This window comes from Aythya ferina, assembly GCF_964211825.1.
Source record: "Aythya ferina genome assembly, chromosome: 2".
Taxonomy (NCBI): Eukaryota; Metazoa; Chordata; class Aves; order Anseriformes; family Anatidae; genus Aythya; species Aythya ferina.
The window spans coordinates 19,972,940-19,993,527 of NC_140297.1; the positions used below are offsets into that span (position 1 = coordinate 19,972,940).

Sequence of the window (20,588 nt, forward strand, 5' to 3'; positions counted from 1 at the left end):
TTTTAGCTAATTCCTCATTGGCAATTTTGCTGTGGTTCATGTTTCACAAGGCCACAGGCCAGTTTCCAGGCCCAGCAGTCTGGGCCCTATGCAATGGAGGCTACAGACTGCTTCCTGAGTGGATTAATTTGGCACAATCCCATTAGCAGAGCCTGTTAAGTATTTGCTGAAGAAAGCATGAGTAAGGAGTAACCACTACAGGTGCTTTAAGTTGCTTCTTACTCAAGCATAAAGCTGTTGGTGATTGTTTTCAGTATCAGCACTGGGGAGCTGTTGGCAAAATGTTACTTCTAGGCAGTCGTTGGCTGTAGGCTATAGCACTGTAAATTGTTGTTTCTTTTCATTGACCTTAAAGTGCGAATGATATACATGTATTATGTCCAGGAAGTAAACTAAGAATCCATCATGCCATGCTTTCTCTGTAGAGGAGTAGGACCACTCTTTGGCTGAGCCCTAACTGACAGGTGTTTACTTTGGGAGCAGAGCGTAGTCGTGTTTGCAATTGTTTTGTTGCTTCACACCTTTTAAAGGCAATAATCAGTTATCACCAAATAAATAGTCTAAAAGTTTTTCTTTTCTTTTTTTTTTTTTTTTAAACAAACAAACAAAAGATAACCCAAAGCAATTACAAAAACCTACCAAAACAAAAAAAGCTCTGTGTATTTGTTTACCGTCTTTCTGCATAGATGCTGGCTAGTGAGTTATTAGTCAATAGCCATTTTCCATATTCTGACTTGTATTATGTGATTGTCTGCAGATCAGCTTTTGACAGTTTTTATGACAGTTTTCTGTCTTTCCTTTTCTCTCTCCTTTTTGTGCTCAGCAAGCAGACACATGCTAACAATGACACGCTTTCTTCTAGCTCCTGCTCCAGCTCTATTGTTTATTAAAGGTAGTGATCATGCCCTCCTCCGTGTTTCCGTCCCAGCAAATCTTCCTGATTGCAGTCGTGAGGGAGTAATTTCCCCTGCTATGCAGTTGTTGTAGTTGTGATTTCTAACCTAATCGATATCTCCAGAGATGTATAAAGTTTAGCAGTATCTGTACTTTAGGCCCACAGAACGCTGAGTCATTTTCTCTAAACCACAGCAAAATGTAGCTTTTTGTTGCTTCTGCCATATTTTTTCTTACTAATTTGCTCTTTTCTACTTTTTCTCCTTTGTCATTTTATGTTTATGAAACTCTGCATGTGTGTTTATGCATGCATGTGCATTATTTTATTATTTTCTTGGCATGGCTGTCCCCTGCCTCCTTTATTTTCTGTCTCACCTTTATTTTTCTTTTATATTAGTGAGTTCTGCTGCACTGTTTGTGTGCTGCTGGCTTTCCCAGGTTTGCTGTTGTCCCCTTGCGGAAGTCAGGCTGTTTAGTCAGAGCTGTGAGCTGTGTAGTAAGGCCTTTTCAGAGCAGTGAATGGTCACCTTACTAAGGGTATGTATCACTAAAAAAAATCCAGACAGACCTGGTTTGCAGTTCCATGCAGGAGTTTTTGAGGAGCTTTGAATAAAATGCTTTTTGTTGCTCTTACTTTCTACATGGGAAGTTCTTTAGGTCTAAGTTAATGCACTTGAATCATAAAGGGCTCATTCCTGAGGCTAATCTAAGCAGGAGTTACTGGGGAAGCCTCCAAATTGCACAGGAACATTTTTGCTCTTGTATTATTTGTTTTAAATATCTTTTAGCTAAATCAAGCACAAAATCTAACACTTGGACACCATATGGACTCATGATGTTTATGAGAAGTATTACTAGGGATATGAGATCCATAAATCAGGGAGTGGTTTCCATTGATCTATAAGTGTATTCTCTTTCCCAGTGACCAAGATATATAGTAATGTTTGTATTTCTTGACATTTCCGGGCAGATTGTATGCTAGAAAGCACAAGAGACTTGCTTGTATTTTGCTTGCATTTCATGGCATCATGTGTTTCTAAAAGAGCATCCTGTCCTCTTTCCTTCTGGCAAAAGGTAGCAATGTAGGGATTCTGTTCTATGTTGACCTATTTTCCATCTATTTCTGTCACTGTATCAGTTAATAGTGCATTGGCAGGAAATAAAAGAATTTATGCCCATTCTCTAGCTGCTCTCCTCTGCTTTCCGCGGTTATGAAACAATATTTTTTTAAATTTTATTTTAGACCATAATTTTCCCCATCTTTTTCCATCTTTTTTTTTTTTTTTTTTTTTTTTTTTTTTTTTTCAGATCAACAACTATAAATTCTGTCATAGTTCTGTTCTACCATCTTTTTCCCATCCAGATTTCCTTGTATGCTCTCAGTTCAGATGACTAACAGCAGCCTCTCAGCAGAAGGTTAGTTTTCTAATCTATGTAAAATCTGTCTTTTAAAAACAGGCAAAGCTCAAATTGGACTGATCAAATCGAATGAAAGGAAACAGAAAACACAGGGCTGCTTTAACTAGAAAGTAGTAGCTAAGGCTAATATGGATTAGGTCAGGTTTGGCAAGAGTGTGCATCTCAGAATTACATCCATTACCTGGTCCATGCTCTCAGGCTCACTGGAGAAATAAATAGAAAAGTAATTGGTGGAACTTAAAGTTATGCTGTTGACCAAAGACAGGAGATAATGTGTTTCCTCTTCTAGCTACATACATGTATATAGGTGTTACATTTGAAAGAGGTCCTGTGTTTTTAAATGCTGCTGCATCATTTTTTTCCTGTCTCAGCAGAGGTCAATAAATATGCGGTTATGAAAATTTCCTCTCTTAATTATAGTAGATATGTGATCCACATTCAAAGCAGAGTATAACTGAAGAACTCTTTCATTTGTGGAGCTAATTATTTTAACTGTTCACCATCTTAGTCTTTGCGTTATTGTTTGTATCTAGTATCTAGTATTTTGCCCTTCACTGGCATCTGGGTCATGTGTTACTGGAAATAAATAAGGTGCCATGCAGATATCCAATGGTTTAGGCTTCCAGATTTTGGTCCCGTGAGGACTTTCACATCAACTAGTCTACAAGGGACTGTTGTGAGAAGTCTTAACGGGTCTTAAAGCCAAGTTCAACTGGGATGCAAAGTAGTGGAAAGCTATTCTGTATTCCTACTGAAGTGTTTCTCAGTGGTATTTAGGACTGAGCTGCAGTCAGATACAGCAGACTGTCCACTTTCATCTGCTGACCTGGTTGTTCAGCTTCCTTCTGTACTGGTGACAGCCCCTGCTGCTTGCATTCATTAGGACCAGCTGCTTCTTACCCTGGGCCACCTTCACTTCCTTCAAAGTCAGTTGTGGCTGCAGTGCTTTCTGAATGGTGAGGATCTCAGTGGAATATTTTGTAGGTGTGTGTGTACATATATAACATAGCAGTGGTGTAAGAAAGAAATGCAGTACCAAACAAACAAACAAAAAAAACCCACAAAAGAGTAGGTTATACTCTTATCCAGTATCAAGGTAAAATTGACATTTAAGACTACTTAATTGATGTCATCTGGGAAAGCATTAAAAATGGCCATTGCTTTGTAAAGGACCTTGCAAATTTTTCCCTGTTTCCAGTTCAATTGTTTGTCCAAGTTTTTACCAGCCCATCCCTGTGCATTGCCAAAATTCATGGTGAGGGCTACTGTGCAGGCACACGAATGTGTGAGTATTCTGTAGCACATTTACTGAGCTTGTTTCTTATTACACTAAATGTGCTTTGTTCAACTTCACTCTAAAAGGGAGGATTAAGGCACATGCTTATAAATGTGCTTCATGTACAAATGCTTCATATATCAATAAGTTCTCACTGCTGACTTCACAAGTGAAATCACAGAACAGCTGGGGTGCAGGTATCTCCTAACTTCTGCACTGTTTTTTGTGCTCAGCTTAGTTACTGCTTGTCCATCTTTTGTCTTTGATACCCAAGGAAATCGCTACTACACAGACACAGTACATTTCCTATTCCAATACATATTTCCTCTTCCATTGTGTTGGGGTACATCATATGATGCTAGAAAGTGCATTCTCTACACTTAGTTCAAACAGGAAGTGAGACTCAGATTTTACCAAAGGGGCCTAACTTTTGTTGAATATGGACCCTACTATCTACAATGAAAGAACCAATTCAGTTCAAAGGTATCTGCCTTACAAAACGTGAATGGAAGCTATTATGGGATGATAGGATAATTCAGACTGAAGGGACCTCAGAATGTCCTGCTCAAAGGAGGGTCAGCTATGATCAGTCAGGTCTTGAAAACATCTTGAAAGATGGAGGCTGTATAACCTCTCTGGGCAATCTTTTCCTGTCCTCATGGTGGAAGAGATTCTTCTTATATTCAGCCTGAACCTATCCTGTTTCAGTTTATGCCCAGTGTCTGTTGTGTTCCACAAGGCACTGCTGTGAAGAGCCTGTCTCTTTTTTCTTGATTCTCCTTGTTGGAGTTCTCCAACTTCTTGCAGCTGTTGGACAGCTTCTCTAAGATCTCCTCAAAACCATTTAGAATAGAATAGTTCAGCTGGAAATCTACAAAGATCATCGAGCCCAACTACCTGACCATGTCAGGGCTAACCAAAAGTTAAAGCATGTTATTAAAGGCATTATCCAGATGCCCACTGTCAGGCTTGTGGCACCAGCCACCTCATTAGGAAGCCTGTTGCAGAGTTTGACCACCCTAATGGTAAAGAAATTTTACTTTATATCCAGTCTGACCCTCCTGTGGTGCAGCTTTGTGCTGTTCCTCCACATCCTGCCATCGGTTCCCAGGGAGCAGAGACCAGCACCTCCCTCTGTGCTTCACCTCCTCAGGAGGCTGCAGGGAGCAATGAGGCTGCCTCTCAGCCTCCTTTTCTGGAGACTATACAACCCAGATGTCCTCAGCCCCTCCTTACTGGACATGTCATCCAGCCCTTTTACCAGCTTTGCTACCCCTTGCATTTACCCCTGTTGAATTTCATGCCATTGCTGAAATGGTAACCATCTTTCCCCCAGTATGAGTAAGCACTGCTTAGGCTGTCCTCAAGGGGTAAGTGCTCCTGCCAACAAGGTCTGCCATCTTGGTAGACCTTGTTGATTTCACTCCTGTTTATTGTTTTTCTGGTATTGATGGCCCAGTGCTGGCTGCAGAATTCTAGATGTGGCCTAATAAGTATTAGCCAGAGGGAGATAATCACTTCCCTCAATCTACTAGCTGTGTTCCTGTTAATGCAGCCCCAGGTGTCCTCCAGTGTAAAGAGAAGCTGCATTGCCCCACGCAGGGTGTGAGCAGAGGGCTTAGGCTATCCTGCAAGACTGGGTGTTTTAAACCGCAGCTTGCATTGTCATGCAAGTAGCAGGAGGCAGATGGTTGAGCCTTCTTCTCTACTAGTGATCAATATGCCACCTTGGTATGTCTTTCTGCCTCCATCTGTTGGCAGGCTGGTGGTGGAGTAACCTATCATGGGACATATGCAAGGCTATCATTGTCTGCAGCACCACATAGAGAGAATTGTACATATGCTTAGCTGTACTGCTGGCCCTTTTTACAAGAATTATTGTTGGAAACAGAACCCTTTTCTGGCGTGTCAGAGTCCTTGTTCATTTATTGTTTCCTTCCCAACACTTTCAGCCAACAAGCAGTAGGCAGAGGTTTAGCAGTAGGGATTTGAGAAGAGAACAAGTGACAGAAGAAAGGGACAAGCAGTGAATGGCACTGAGAGAGTTTGAGTCATTTCCCTGGCCAGCTGCAGTGCTGGCCACTGGAAAGATTTCTCCTCATCTTGCCACTGATTTTACTTATTATTATTGCAGGTTATTGCAGCTGTATTTTGACCTTAATTGGCAGTCATTGCTTTTGGGGACCAAAAAAAAAATTACAAGGTTTGTGTATTAGAGTTCTCAATAGGGGGAAATTTAGTATTAAAGCACACTAGTTACAAGAACCTCGTGACCATAAGGAAGTTTTTTTAAATATTAAATTTATTTTCCCTTTTATTTCTTACTTAAACCACTAATAGAAAACTAAGGTTTTAAATCATAATGAATATATAATATTCAATTTTGATCCTGGACATCAGAGAAAAAAGGCAACAGCATCTCAGAAAGTCCACTTGTAAAGAGAAGGGTAGATACCTTTATATGTCTTTGAACAATATGTCATTACTGTTGTAATCTCTGCCATTTTATCTTTTGTTTGTATGAGTAAACTGTATAGTCTGTTAGCTCTTTGGTGCATTGTCTCACTGTACACGTGAAGTCAGATTGTGAACATTTGTATAAGCAGATGGAAACTGTGAGAATGAGTCATTACTCTGTCCTTTAAGTGGAATTCTGGATTATTTGGGGGTTTTGAAAAATTGCAACAGACAATGAAATACAGATTACACAGAAGGGAATCATTGATTTAGTCTTAAATTTAAGATACGAATGAGGAAATTTTCTAGCATTCCCATAGGAGTATGGTTGTCACTTAGTGGTAGGGTGAAAAAAGAAAAATACTACTTTTCCTGGTTCTTGGAAAGTTAGCTCCTAAGGAAAAAAAAAAAAAAAGAAAAAAATAATTTGGAAATCTTGATGGAAAATATTTCAATATTGATGTTTTTCCTTGTGTAAAGGAAGATTAGTTTTATATAGAGATTTCTAATCCAAGTTTTTGACCATATATGACATCTTATCTCAACTTTAGTATGACTTTTGGCAGTCTCCCATACCATCCTCAGAGACAAACTGAGGAAGTATGGGCTAGATAAATGGGCTGGGAGGTGGACTGAAAACTAGCGGAGCTGCCAGGCTCCGAGGGTCATGATCAGTGGCACAAAGTCCTGCTGATGGCTGGTTTGCCCCGAGGATGATGCTGGGAGGTGTGTTATTTAATAGCCTCGCTACTGGCCTGGGTGATGGGACAGAGTGCACACTGAGCAAGTTAGCAGAAGACAGCAAACTGGGAGGAGTGGCCGCTACACCAGAGGGCCTTGCTGTCATCCAGAAGGACCTCGATAGGGAACTCATAGGGAAATGCCAAGTCATGCCCCTGAGGAGGAATAATCCCCTCATAGGATTATGCAGGAGGAATAATGCAGCAGTACAGGCTGGCCCTGACCAGCTGGAAAGCAGCTTGGCAGAAAAGGCTCTGGGGCTGCTGGTGGACAAAAAGTTGGATGTGAGCAAGCAGTGCAGTCTTGCAGCAAGAAAGGCTGTCAGCCTTCTGTGCTGAGCTGGGAGGAGTACTGACCCTAGTTGGAGGGAGGCGATCCTTCCTTTCTATTCCCCTGGTGGGACACATCTGCTGTGTCCAGCGCTGGGTCAGCGCTGGGTTCTCCGCTGCAGGAAAGACATGGAAATACTGTAGTGAAGTGAAGGGCCACAAAGGTGAATGTGAGGGTGATTTTCCAGTGTGAGGTGGCTGGGACATGCTGTGGAGTTCTCAGAGGTATTTAGTAGAGTTTATTATCCTGAACAACCTGCTCAAGTGGAGTGTGCTTTGACAATTCTCAGAGGTGCTGTGTAGCCTCAAATCTTCTTTGGGTCTGTGACTTAGAAACAGAGGCAAGAAGGTTCAGAAAAGCCATACTGAAGAGCTTATATTGATACTGGTAAAATGCCAGAACAGAAGTCATTCTTGAAGAATCTGTCTGGAAAGCAGAGGCTGGTTGTTCAGTGATACAACAATGCTACCCAGGATTCTTATACTTCATCTGTACCAGCAAATTAAAGTGTGGTATTGAATTCAGGTGACTACACTGTTCAATTGATAATTGATGCCAGGCACAATAGCTTTAGCCTGTGCTAGTTACTCTTTCCCAGGCAACTCCTTGTTATAATTCTGACCATGGCCAAGTGAACTTCTCTCCTTAGGCCATTTAGATGTGGTGATGCTGTTTGGGACAGTGAGGAAGCTGACCAGTTGTTGTAGGCTGCTCCATGCAAGCTAGCCTCAGTGCTAGAGAATGTTGCTAGATGCTTTTTGATTTACTAGCACAGATGTAGCCTTTAAGTCTGGGTGCCTGAATCCATAGCTGTCAACCTGGCAACCTCAATAAACGTATCTCCCATGCTTTTAGGCTCATGAATCAGTTGTATTTTCAGAGCAGGACCTCATCAATCTTTAATGACTGATTTGGAACCAGGAGACTAGACATTGTGTCTGAGCCAGAAACCCCCGGAGATTGGGCTCCAAGTTCAACTTCATTTATAAAAAATGAAAGAACCTTAAAAGACATGAAAAAACATTAAAAGGCTTGTATGAAAGAGTAATAAATAAATAAAAAAAGACATAAAAGTATTTCCATGGGAAATGTAAATATATATATATACTTTAAATTCTGAACAGCTACAATAGCTATGCTGTGTTCTTCCATTTTATTTCTTACAGAGCAGAAATTCTGTTGTTTAAACAGCTCTGCTGACAGTATTCTCTGTAGCTATTCTTCATAATATATCCAACTTCCCATCAAAATAGAATGTTTAGTCTTTCACCAGTGAGCAATGCACAGCGTGCATGTTTTTAACAAGTTTGACAAAGCCAGATTAATTCAGTATGTACTCGAGTTTTTTTCAAAGACATCTTTTTATTTCACCAAAGTTATGGCTCATGATTTATCTGTTTATATTTTCCTGGGTACTTACTTTGGACTCAGTCATGGCTTTTCACTGTTTGGATTTCAGTGAAACTAAGGATGTTCATCAAGTAAAGAGTGTGGGCAACTGTCATCCAGATATTTCAGTTTTCACTTGGTTGACATGCTTACCAAACTTGGGCTTCGGTGTGCAGAGGTTTTCCCTTTGCTTTTCCTGGCCGCTGATCTGTTCCACAGAGGCCTCAGCTTTCTCAAGTGAGGTCTTCGTCACCTTGAGTAGGAAGTGATGTGGCTGAACACCTTGTAAATCTTGTTCTCTGGGTTTTGATGAAAATGCAAACAGAACTCCCTTAGGCAAAGGCTCAAATGTGCTGGTGCAGGAGGAGAAACATATGAAGGAGCATGGCAGAACTGTGCTCTTCTGCAGACTTGAGAAATGTACTAGTTCTAAGCAGATGCTTAGAAACTGCTTTAAGCACTTGGAAGTGCTTTAGTTTGAACGTTGAAACTGTTTCTGTATTGTGCATTTGTTCTTGTGTTAAAAGCTATTTGTGGAAGGCACTCCACGCTCCTGTCTGGTTGTAGACTCAGAGCCTAAAGGTCCATATGCAGCCCCCAGGAACAATCTCAATACAAGTAAGGAAGTATGATATATATCAGAGACATTTGCAGAGAGGTCTAGTTTTGGCAGATGTATGGCTCTTTGAGCTTTAAAATATTACACTAGTTCTTGAATTATTATACAGAAAATACAGAGTTTTTGGAATCTGAAATGTTTTTAGTGTAAATTACAACAATTCCATAGAGGCAGCCATGCACTCTAACAGTGATTTGAAGTGAGTGGGTTCGCACTTAGGTGATTTGAGTTGCTGAACTGCTTCAGAGTCTTCAGGATTCTTCCTCGATGAGCTGAAAGAAATTGGTGGAAATGTACTTCTAGTTCCTATGAATAGACAGGGTTGGCTGGTTCACTGTGTACAAAAATGATAAGTAAATATGTAGAAAAAAATATAACACCAATTAGAAGAGCTAGTGATTCTGTGGAAACTAAGTTAAAGTTGCTTTTAAGGAATTTAATTATTTCCTGTTTTATTTATTTATTTATTTATTTATTTATTCATATTTATAAAATAAGTATTGTATTTTTGCTTTTGTGAATATTTTTTCTACTAATAATCTGTATGCAATTGGAACAAAATTTTGGGAGAAGATCATTAACACTGTACTGAAATAGCAAAAGAAAAACAGAGAGTTCTGAAATAATTTACCTGTTGAAAAAAAAAAAAACACACATAAATTTAAAGGAATCTCTATGGTCTTGCAACCTTGATTTATTAACTTAAGATGATCGTTTAATGGCTTAGCTTTCTTTTGTGCCATCAGGGAAAAGGGGTAGTACTGGTCATGCACAGTACAATTAACAGTTTTTCAACAATGAGACTATCTTAGGTGTTTATGAACAAGGTTCAGCTATTAACACCGTGTCACTGTGAACTTAAATATAGCAGCTACATATAGTGTGCTTTCCATTTCCTATTCTCTCTCTCTTTATCCCCTACTCATAAAGATGTCTTCCATTGTATTCCAAATGGATTCAGTTCCGTGTTTGAGGGTTCTGGCTATATATAGCTGATGTGTTTGCAGGAATTTAGTAGTGGGTGTAGAAGGGGGACCAGATAGTGACATCTGCCAGGTTTGTGACCTGTCTGCAGCATTTAAGCATAAGGAAGAGAACTGGGAGATGTTTGACTTACTTTTTTTTCATGACTATGAATTCCCTCCCAGGTTGTCTGTGTTCCTGTGGTGTAAATGCTATTTAACAGCTATGCTGTGTGATTTGAAGCACCAGCTTTTCGTTTTTCGTTTCATCTTATGTATGTCACCTGTTTTTTCTATGGTTAGATGACTTCCTTTCTTCTCTGCCTATTCCATAATTCACTTTTTTGTACTTAATCTAACAGTGTGACATTGCATCTTCTCTCTTGTATAGGTTGAATTTTTACATAGCTCATGGAAATTACTTTTTCTTCCACATTTCTTTTTCTTGGTAATTAAAATACTTGGTGTATGCTCTGGGAAGGCTGCCTTTCTAAATTAACTTAGAAATAGTTTGTGTACCTCATGTATGTTAATTCAGCTAACATATTTTTTGGGGGGGAATATTTTACATCTTAAGAGATTCTTTTGTTAGGATATCAGCAGTCATTCAGCAGCTGTTCTCTTTCCAGGGAAGAGATAGAAGAGGTTTCTTTGCCTTTTGATCTGAAGTTGCTGAAAGATGCAGATTTACAGTGAGGATTGCTGGTCTTCAGGCTAAGGGAATGAAAAGCTCAGGAGATGTCATCAGGTCCTGGTTGTTTGAATAACACTGTGGAAACTTGTGCAAGTCACCCCAAATGGCATCCAGTGCAGTTGCTTTGGTCTCTAAAACAAGGTGTGTGTCTGTGTCATTTAGGATTTATGACCAAGAAAGTGATGAGAAAGCTCGTGCTCTATCAGTTACCTCAAACTTATTCTTTTGCCCAAGTCTTTGCTGAAAACATGAATAACTGTGACATCAACTCCTATACTTTCAGGGTGGCAGGATAATTTCAACAGGGAGAAAATAGAGAAAGCAACAAGGAAATAAAGGGGAAAGTACAGTTTTGTAGCAATACTGGTGGAGAATTTCTATGTGTTTATTGTGAAAATAGTTAACAGTCCATAAGGAACAGAAAGCATAATGTATGCAGCAGTTCTGGGGGTGTTTGAAAGATATTATGTGAAAATATGCTACCTGGTTTTGCTTTGTCGCAGTAAATAAAGAAACATCTGTAGTTTGGTCTGAGTACATACGCTTTAGCATTTGGTACATAGAGACCATATCTTCTGTGTAATATGACATCCTATTCCAAAACTGTCAGTCATTGTGACTTTTGCCAAGGATTTACATTGAAAATTACACTGTTAGCTTTTATATGCTGTTACTGCTTCAGCAGAATTGGACAAAACAGACTTTACTGAAAGTATTCTTCATTTGTGAGCAAAATCTGGATGTATGATAAAATAATTTTGTGAAGGTAAATGTGCCATAATATGAAATCTTACATGCTATAAAACTTTTGCATTCTTGTGCTTCTAATATTCATTTTATGTAAGTGGATACATTACAACAGGGACAGTTCATAAAACTGTACAAATAACATACTTAAAATTTACAGCATGTGAACAAGAAAGTAGTACATTTTTGAAATTATTAGAAATGTGTTACTTAATAAAACAATGCAGATTCACATTTTCTCAAGGATTTTTCTCTGCAGTATTAACTGATTTGAAATTTCTGCTGTATTACAAGAAATGCAACTACAAGCCCTGCTAAAGAGGAAATTTCTAAATAAATAAAATATAAAATTGCTATGAATTACAGGTCAAGTTCTTTATTTCTGATGCTGAAAGATAAAGAAAAATGGATTATTATTATTTTTTTAATCAACTGTACAGTTGTGTAATAGTAGTGTATATTACTACTATTATTTGCCAACCCTGTTAGAAATGTAAAAACAGAGTGGCATCTCTACCCAACTGATTTTGTCATTTTTCACTTGGCAAAACAATAGGTTTTCCATTTTTTACTCTGATACACATGTAAACATAATTCTGTTTAATTTACATTTTTTTCCCTGCTAGCTTAGAGTTGCTGGTGTTGGCACAGTTTAACAGGAAAAAATACTTAGCACTGCAATTACAGTTAAAGAGGTAACGGTGTTAAGATATTCAAAACCAGTTGTTTCCATCTCCCTTCTGGTCTCCTCCCCCATTTTTTTAATAACACCTCAGTTACTTAGATTACTGTTTATTAGGTCTGCCTCTGTAGTAACTTGCTGAAGCAGTCCCTCTGAAGGGTAGTAGTACATAACATGGATGGCTAAACACTTCAGGATGGCTGAGCACCTGTAGTGCTTGAAGTCATTCAGTCGTGCTTGGGAAACAGCTGACTTAGCAGATAACTTTTTGGCTTTTAGGGTCCTTAGATTTCCCATCCTGCTGATAGCCATCTAAAGAGTAATTTCTGCAAGGTCAAAAGAAATATGATGTCCTTCTAGCAATTCTGTCTTCCAGGTGGCTTTTAGTGTCCCTATTTACAATGTATTGGAAGGATAAGTTTGAAATTCAGAAGCACCAATGAATTGTCTAATGCAGCTTGGCTTTATAGTTTTGCAAAAGAAGCAAAGAAAAGCATAAAAAAAAATTAAAAATAGTCAGCTTACACAGAGGAGTTATGTAGTTGAAAACATGGAAGCTGGAAACTAGAAAAAAAAAGTCCATGTTTTGTTTCCCAGGTTTTGGGTTTATTTATTTATTTATAGTTGTCTTCTTTCAGTTTTAGAAGTACAACAGCTGTAATCCAGTTACATTACAACTGTGATCTACTCATATATGAACTAACAGTTTTTCAATGAATACATGTAAATTTAATATTTTTGGTAGCAAATATTATTTCAGTTGATTATTTTCTTGGAACTGAAGGCTTAATACATACAGTAAGCAGTAGATAATCACTCTTTCTTGATCTCTGATGTTTTTCTGTCATAGATTATTGCCATTAATTCTTTTACAATGAAAGTTCATACTTTTTGCATTTGAAAACCTGGGAGACAAAAAAGTGGAATTAGGACAGATTCAAGTTTTGCTTGTATTCCACTTCTAGATGGACTTTGTTTCAGAAAGCTTTAAATTTTGATGTCCATTTAGATGTTCCATTTCAGTCCATGTACTGGGTACTTCCTATTATCTAGGAGCTTTTGAATGCCTGATCTTGTCTTAAGTACCTGTTTATAAGATGTGGTTACTGGCAAGATTTCCTCAGCATGACAAACATGTACAAGTACAGTGTTTTGGCTTTATCTTGAATGCTAAGCATGGGGATGCTGCAGAAAGCATTAATAACAATGAATAGAAAAAATAATAGTTCAGGGGTGAAACCATTTTCTTTACATTCATCAATTGAATGGGACTCTAATTCCAGGCAAAAATGCCCAGACTCTTGGATATTCTTCAAGAAACTTTAATTTCTGCTAATAGAAAATGTTTAACCAATGTTACCTGACTGGATAGATGTTTCAGCACAGACATGATGAGAGTAAGATGCAAATCCTGTAACTGAGCTTGATTTACAATCAGCTTCTCAGGATTTGCAGTCACATAGGGCTATACAAAATCCTACACCAGACGGTTGTGGTGTTTACTACCCCTAGAATTTTCCTTTGTGAACGTTGCAGTGCCATGCCTATATTTTTCCAATATTTGTATGGTGAATGCAGTTTTTATCTTATGTATTTTGTTTGTTAATATCATGATGTTTGATGTAAACACATCTTTTGAAATCCTTGTTGGTTAATGTTTTAAGAAGTCACTTCTAGCGTGTCTTAAACTGCTGCTGCTGGGTGGGCTTTTCGTGTCCTTCATCAGTCATGACAAAGCTTGACTTGCCATACAAGCACAGAGAGAGTCGGTCATTGTAAGTCTGACAGGCTGAGGTAATGATGACTTTTCATTAAAAGTGCCTTGTTGTGTATGAAGGATAGGAATAGATGAGGTGTGGTTTTGGAACATAGGGAAAGAATGTTGTTTAAGCAACTGTAGTTGTAAAGGTGCTGTTTCATGTAATAAATACAGTGTTCCTTTTGGTAAGGAAATGGTTAAATAAATCACCTATATAGTCTTTGACACATTTCACTGAATCAAAAAAGATTCTGTTAACCAAACAAGATTTATGGAAATGATTTGAGTATATATACACCTATTATTAGAAATCAGGTGATGAAATGACAGTATGTGGAAGAAAGGAAATTACAAAACATTCCCCTGTAAACCCAGCAAGATTTGGTAGTTTTGATATATAAGGTGGGAATCCTTGCAGTTGGCCATGTACAGAGATGGTGGCTTGTGGTAAGCAGAGAAAGCATTTATATGAGTAATTTTTTGGCATAAAAGTTCTTACTACTTGAAAAAAAATATCAGAATTACGGGATAAAAAAGTGCACACATCACATAAGGGCAGAATTTAGATGCTACTTGCATATTTCAGTGTCATGCTGCTTGAGATACCTATTCATTGCTGGTAGAGTAATTGATAGGAAAATTTAGGAAATTTGTAAGTAAATTTGTCACTGCTGGAGGCATGAATTATACCCCAGTCAACCCTAGAATTTGAGCAAACCAGCTCTGTACAGGTGTCATAAATATACAGCACGTCAGGGCTATGCTGAAGTAACCAAGCATTTGGACCTGTGCGTTGCATACTGCTTTTGTGGCATCTCTGTGTCATATTACTGGGGTTCTTAAAAGAGATGCTGAAGGGATAAAACAGCATCAGCCATAACAGCTGTGGATGTTGGTATGTGTTAGCTTACCATACTAGATTTGCTGCTGTAAATCAGCAAGTGAAGGTACTGAGAAACTCTGCTTTAGACTGCGATTTTTCCTGCTTGCATTTATGGGGTTTTGTTTCATGGATATTTTGAAAGAAATAATAACAGTCATGCCATGGGGAAGTATTTGGAAATTTTGAGGTATCAGCCTTTCGATGTGTCACTGGTGATCACTTAAAATATTAGAAAAAAAATTTTTCTTACAAACCTATGGAGCTTTCTGTGTATAGGTAATATATTAACCCAGGTGAGCTTTAAACTCACTGCCTGTAATCCCGGTAGCAGTCTAGCACTGGCAAATGATATAAGGTGTGTGTCTTTTTTGTTGAGAGGTTTCCAGTGTTCTACAGATTTTGCTGTTGCAGTCACGTCTTTGTTTTTCACTTTGTGTTGCCAGAGCTCCCTCTTCCTTCCCTGAACTTTTTGATCCTCTGTGGATCCTGCTCCAATAGTTCTCACTTTTTAATCTGCTGTCAGTGTCCATTAATAGGGGTTCCTGCATAGCTCAGGGCTTTCAGTGTGATAGGAAGATAGGAAGATTCATTTATTTCCCCCAAGCATTGGCATCTGAGGAATTATCAATATAGCTGAAGAATAGCTATATTGAAATGAAAATTTTTGAAAAGTTAGAGCTTGGCTACAGTGAAAATTCTGGGAATTCTGCTATTAAAGTCCATGGTGCTGGGCTTTTAGTTTTTTTCCCCCTAAATCTGGAGGCCAGCTGGCTGCACTAAACCATTTCTTTTTGTCATATGGCAAGGTTCTTAGACGTGACCTGTGTATCCCTTCTGTTGTATTTTTAAAGATTTCTTTAAGTAGTCCACTCCTGTGATTTCAGATGTTCTTCATCATATGCCTTGCATTTGCTGAGACAGCCATTCTACTACTTTGATGCATTCGAATTTCTGTATGGAATTTCAAATTGTAAGAGCCATGAAATTTGATATTAGGACTGGCTATTCAATTTTTTATGCTGTTTGCTCTGAAATGTAGTGATCATTTTTCTGCCTTGCTGTCTTTTGTTAAAAGCTTCATTTTTTCAGCCTCTAGCTGGAGGACAGTAAGACACTGTTTCTTGGGGCCAAATACAGTCAGAATATTTAATGTGGTCCCTAACCCTAACTTTTCTAGGCAGCCCTAGATACGAGTCTCTGTGAAAAGGTATCAAATGCGAGGCTGGTAACACAAAGCTGTGCAACATGGGTTTGGTTCTACAGTAGAGTGATACGTGGCCCTTCACTTGCTCCAGAAGTGAGGATTGTGAGGGTTGACTTACCCCAACAAGCAGATAGGATATCCTTGCTAACATTTTTTTTGTGGACATCCCTCTCTTCTAAATCTCCTGCAAACCAATCCAGAGTCACCTCTCTAGGGGAATTTTCTCATAAGCATGAACTTGTATTTAGCGGGCATACTGGAACAACTGTCTCTTCTACTTCAAATAAGAAATACAGATGCACAAATTAAGTATGTCAAAAAGCAATCCCTTGAACAATAGAAGATGAAGAGAGGAAAATTATTTTCTAAAGCAAACGAATCACAGCCAGAGTGCCTATTCTTCATACAGGAGGGCAGATGCCAGAAGCCACAAAGAATTTTGTCCTTTGTGGAGAGCTGTCAAACCTTCCTTGCCTGCCTTGTTGCCTGAGTTCTGCAGTACCAAAACGGTGTTACCCACTACTTAGATTATTCCTAATCCAAAAGACTTTATAATATTTTAAAGATAAATGATCTTGTACAGAAAGTTCAAAACAAAACAGAAAACCCAGAGAAATCCCTCTCAGAGTTTCAGAGGAGGAAGTGCAACTGAACAAGAAGGTTGAAGCAAGAAGTCAGCCATGGGCAAGGTTTCCCTGCAATGGCATGGTTTCAAGGTAAGGAGTGGAAAGTAGTCCCTTGAGTCTTCAAACCTGGGGGTAAGCTGCCAGTTTAAACACTTGCTGGCTGAGGAGAGCTTAATATCTTGTCTCCTTTTTCTAGGTAAATTATTTCTTCTCATGTCTCCCATATGAAAGTTAATTGCTGCTTTGTGTTTCTCCTCTGTGTTTTTGTGCTGAATTCAGAAAACACACAGCAGTCTGCGTGTTTTTTGTAATTCTTGTAATATTGGTTTAATTCCATTTCGTTAATTTTCATTTTTTTTTTTTAATTTTTATTTTTTCCAGTCTGCATTACCGCAACTGAAAACAAGTGGTTTTTTGTTGTTGTTGTTGTTGTTGTTGTTTTTTGTTTGTTTGTTTTTTTCTTAACCTCCTTGTCCTCTACAGTTGACTTGAAATAGAAGAACTAGAAACAAAAATAAGGAGAGGACAGGTATAGCCTGATGTGACAGACAGTGATGGTAACTGGTATTCTGAAAAGATTTGATAGAGCTGTCCCTCTTCTTAGCAGAAGGGAAATAGTTTTCATTTGTGTAGCTTGTGGATATTCTCTGTTTGAAAGATATCACAATTTGTACATTGTGGACAATTTAGAATAGATATTCTAGGGGAAGAGATAACCTGACAGAAATCTAGTTAAGTGTTGTAATTCTGTAACTGTGACAGCTAACATTACAGTTAGAAAATACACTCACAAAAAATCTCTTAGTCATATCTTAAATGTTGGGTAAATCAGAATGAGCAAGAACGAGGCACGAACATGTTAATTTCAGAACAGGCTTGAATTTATCTCAGACTTTGAATCTGACCTTTTTCAGAACAGGGAAAGCTGAATCTTCATCCCATTATCTTTCAGAACATATTTTTATTCCTTTTGTTGGTTTGAAAGTGTGGAAAAGCTGATGAAAGCCTAACAAGTAGTTGGGAAATTTTCTATGATTCATCAGTGGAAAAGCTAAGAAACTTTCCTAGGTAATTTTCTGAATTCTTGAAGGTTTTGCTATTATTGTTTCCAAATCTCAAAAGTGAAGGTGTTTTCTCATACAGTCAGAGATTGAGTTGTGATTTAATTTATTTATCAGGCTGTGAAGCAGAAGCTAGCAATGCAGTACATAGCAGAAGCACCATCATGTATATACTGATTTGTTCTGGACCTTCTTGTATAGGTCTTTATACAGGATTAATCCTAATAGCATTAGTGTGGTAAGACATATTGCTAAGTAGACTTAGACTAGTAACAAAGGCTTAAAACAAACAAACAAAATCCTTTGGACACTGCTATTAAGCAGCTGGCATGACATCAACCTCTTTAAGCAATTCTCAGCTTTTTCCTCAGACGTCACCTCAGACAAAGGGAAACTGAGCAACAGCTTACCAGGGGCTGTGAGCCCTGTGAGTTCAAGGCCGTTGCCATCCATTTACTCACCCTATTCAGACCCGTCTAATGAAATGTGGTATAGTCTTAATCTGATAGTTAAGAAGCAGATTTGATCATTTTAACATTTGTGTTCAACAAACCTTCTATTTCAGTCAAAATTGTGCAGCGTTACAATGCATCATAGATAGTTTTCATATAATATCTTAATTACTGATATTTTTAGTGATTCTGAAGACACAGTGTCAGTAAGCTTAAAACATATGTGAATGCTGAAGATGGGATTTAAATTTAATGCTAGTGTTTTTAATGGTTTGGAGGCAAGAATTTCCATAAATTAGAAGGATGCATATAAAACCGTGTCTTTCTGGTTGATAAACCATGTGGGTGGTTTCATAAATCAGCTACAGCTAAAATGACAGCCCATAGTGGAATACTTTGCTAATTTAATTTTGCTAAATGATTCTTTTTTTTAATCACAGTAATACATTGTGATAAATGGTTAATATGATCAGTTTAAAGGCTGATTTCAATTTCAGCAGTTTTTTCATTTTGTCATGAATACTATTTATTTACTTCCATGTTCAAGTGTAAATACTTTTCATTGATATAATCAGTTTTCACTGTCATTTGAAGCATACTAAAGCACCACTTGTTCAAGACAAAGAATATCTTTTCCACTTGAAATATGGAGCTACTGTTTCTAAAATAAGTAATGATCTTAGATAACATCAGTGCCCAAGTGATTTGCTCTGATTGTTGAAATACTTGTGAGTTTCTGAATACTAATTGTGGAACAAACCATTTGATTTGCAAATGATCAGAGATAAAAGCTGGTGTAGGATAGGGACAAAGTATACTCTCATATGCTTCAGAATAAAGACGAGGATAATTTGGGAGCCTAGCTTTACAGAAACACCTCTGCTGCTGTTGCCAGCAGGTTTTGAGGGCTGTGACTTGGACACCTGTCTCAGTGTTACATGGATTCACAAGGGGACTAGGCAAAAAAAGAAAAAAAAGCCACCTGAGCTGTCTCCTGCTCTGTGCTTCCTGTGTTAAAGGGGATGAGTACAGTTGATTGTCATGATTGTGCTACCAGGGTCATAGTACATAACCACAATAGAAAGCAGTGCTATGAAACTTTATGGGAATGGTTTTGGCATTCGACATTTACCTAACATTGTTCTTGAATCATGTGTGTGGCAGTTGATATTTCAGGGGCAGGGATTCTGCTGTCTGCATGAGTTATCTACGGATATCTGAGGCTGCCTTTCCTTATACTGCGCACTCTTCATTGCTACAATTTTCCTTGGATATCAGCAAACCCTGACTGTGAGGTGGCTCATTGCCTTCTCCATCTGTCCATTGCTGCTTTCCAAATGGAGCTCATGGCCCTCCTTGTGGCCAGTCTGGCGTTTGTCTTTCTCTTCTATACCAAATGAGGAAGGATGAGGGAAGAGGTGAAATAAAGGGGAAGAAAACTTCACTTCTGCAAGTATCTGCCTCTTCCAAGGCATTCAGCACTTTCTTGTGCTGATAACATTTGCTTCATGCAAGTGCTGATTCCAGTTTATGCCCTCAGCAAAGCCCAGTCCTGTCTCCCCATGCACTGCTGGAGCTGTGACTGAGCCATTCAGCTCCCTGGCACCACCTGGCCATGGGGAGCCCCTGGTCTGAGAAGGGAGGAAGACAGGCAGCAGCCTCCTTCAGCATATACATGGGCTGAATGAAACACTGCTTCCTGTGGCCTGAGCTACAGCTTAGGTGGGCTTGGGAGGACTGTAGCTGCAGAAGAATTGGCTGGATTGTGTCACGACTGGGATTTTATTTTTCTGGTTTTCAGTGATGTTGGCTATTCCAGACAAATGACTAATAGGTGGGAATGTATTTCACCTTAAATTTTTAAACGTGCAGTGTCATTAGTCCTCCATCTGTCAGATAAAAATTAACTATGAAACCACACACTTCATGGAAATAAGACTTGTAAATGGAAAAAACGAAACTTACAGTTTTGATTGAAAATATATATAATCTTTGCAAAGCAGAGAAATTTTCTAATGGAGCTGTAGAGAATGAACTAGTTTCCGAAAGAACATATTAGAGAGAAACATTTCCGTGGGCAAACTCCAGGTTAATACTGTATGTCCTCAGTCTTTTGACTCTTACTTATTGCTTACTCCCTCTGCAGATATTAAGCTGCGAATGTTATTGTGTCTAAAATGCTATGCCTGTTTTGTTTTACCTCTGAAATGTTAGAGGCACAAATGGATTAGCTGACAGACATGAGAAGCTGTGAGTGGTAACTGAATGCGTGAGTGCCTCACATAATTGTAAGCTGAATCTTTTGGTTTGAGGCTGAAGGTTCTGGAAATAAATTAGTAAGAATCAGTTTCATTAAAATGTTTCTGCCTCATGTTGTCTTTTGGGATAGCCTG

General features: G+C 38.5%; 1 protein-coding gene across 2 annotated transcripts in view; it reads left to right on the top strand.

The window, feature by feature from the left end:
* NEBL (nebulette) overlaps positions 1-20,588 on the top strand; it is a 259,446-nt gene that overhangs the window by 52,791 nt on the left and 186,067 nt on the right. The gene's annotated exons all lie outside the window — the stretch shown is intronic.